Raw genomic sequence first — 2,293 nt, 5'->3', positions numbered from 1 at the left:
AACTGTTTTAATGTTAACGTAAAAAAAAAAAAACGTAAAATGCAATATGGACACAGTGACTTAACAAATAATTTCTATTACCTGGTAGGCAACCATCCTGCAAGTAAAGCACCAGAGCCAACACACGGAAAGGAAGTCACTTTTAGATCTACCCCTACTCCGAACCCTCTGACTACAATCACACCTGTACTGGAGGACATTGCAACAGAAGGTAAAGTTACAACTTTACAAGCGGGCACAGTAGGGCTATTGAAAGTTGGATAGTTTGTTTTTTGTATTGTAAAAAATAAAAAGTATACATGAGTGATACATTATGGAACATTGTTGACATGTGTCTATGGTAGAGTTACTTTAAGGTGAACATCACCACATACAGATTATGTAAAAGTAGAAGTTATTAGCATGAACTTGACAAAAACCCTTAATATTTCAGAAATGTACTGTTTCCCAAAATGTATCACTGATTAAATAAGTTTTTCGTCATCTATAGGAAAGGAAGCTACCATTGACGACACCCCCATGCCTTCTGCAGAAGTGACCGAAGAGACAAAATTCAGCCCTGGACCAACTCAAGGTGTAAACCCTGTAAATGCAATCACTCCTTCAACAGAAAATACTGGGCAAGAAGGCCAGTCAACAGATTTTTTATTTATTTATTTATTTATTGGGATTTTCAGAAAGAAGCTGGGAGGAGTCAGCAAACAGGATATACATGTAATCCTTTGACAAGGCTGACTCCTCCAAACAAATAATAAATAATAAAAACAAAATAAATAATAAAAACGAAACATACCGGACATCCAAGGGCAGGAGTATGGAAATGCAACAAAGGCACCAGAGAAGGCTAAACGGAAAAAGGCTCCCTCTGGACCTGCCAAACCAATGGCTCAGGCATCACAGAAATACAAACCAAAAGGTATCTTAGCTACAACTTGTTTGTATCACTTGGTAATTGTGGAAAAATGTGACATTATACATGTGGATGCATCATACCGTAGTTAATGCAATAGTGACGAGACCCACGTAGACCTATGGATTTTACTGGAGACAATAAACAGCGAGCGTATAAAATATTATAATCTGATGATAGAGCAATTCGGAAAAGGAACTTTCAAAATGTACGGAACAATTAAACAAAGGTTTTTTTTTACATCATTGATTAGCTAGAACAGCTGAAAATAAACTTACAAACAACCTGTTCTAAGCAATCTGCCAAACCCTTTTTAATCAATATGGCAATTTTTCAATCATGAAACTTAATTGAAAATTAAAGACTACACGCAGGTCTAGATTCCAGCACGGGCTTTGAAGACTGTGGCTATTTTTGCTTAAACAAGCTGATTTTGCTAAGGAACCTGAATGAAAAGTATATATCACGCCTAACGTTTAAACGGCCTTATCCTCTGAGTCAGTAGATGACTTTAACCCTACCTAGACCGGGGGGGGGGCTAAAAGTGCCCGCGGCAACTTTGATGTCACCTAGCGTCTGAACGGCTAGCCGTAGAACGGCCAAACTTAGTGACTTTTCCTAGAATGTTGTTGGCAACAATTCTCTATCATTGGAATAAGATAATGATTTTTTGTGTTGCCATGGCAACGGGTTTCTGACAGGCATTTTTTGCTAAATTTAGTACTTTTTGTTTCAACAATAGAATTTTATGGGTTTTATGTCAAGTTACTCATGGTTTCTAATATTAATAACATCCCATATAATTTTATGTAAATTTTATCATTAAATATGCATAATTTATGCTAATTTGATGACGTCATTGGCCAAAATCCAAGATGGCGGACCATATCATTAGAACAGGTATATACAGGTTATTCTCATTAAAATTTCATCAATACTTCCATTTCTTTTTCCCAAAAAGGTTTAAATGAAGGTCTTTAGTCTGTTTATAATGTATTTTAGGATTTATCATGAAAAAAAAACTATTTTTGAAAATTCAAATTTGATGATCCAAGATGGCGGATATCTGAAATATGCATGACGTCATTTTATGACGTCACCGGCGTTGCTATGGGCAACATAAGACTTAGTACACCATAATATTCTGTCATAAACACTTTTGTTGAATTATGTTGAATACCATTTAGTTTTAAGGGAAAAACCTATTTAGACGGTTTTGGCCAATAAAATCACATTAATGACGTCATAATGGCGTCATATTACGTCAAAACGACATAAAAATTGTAGATATGATAAATTTTTACTATTACACTATTCTCTGAAAATTTGGTGGTCATACGACATACCGTTCGCGAGTTCTTAGGGGGGGGGGGCAAAAGAGCC

The sequence above is a fragment of the Branchiostoma belcheri genome, unplaced genomic scaffold (assembly GCF_001625305.1).
Source record: "Branchiostoma belcheri isolate BF01 breed outbred unplaced genomic scaffold, Haploidv18h27 scaffold312, whole genome shotgun sequence".
Taxonomy (NCBI): domain Eukaryota; kingdom Metazoa; phylum Chordata; class Leptocardii; order Amphioxiformes; family Branchiostomatidae; genus Branchiostoma; species Branchiostoma belcheri.
This window is presented reverse-complemented; position numbering follows the sequence as displayed.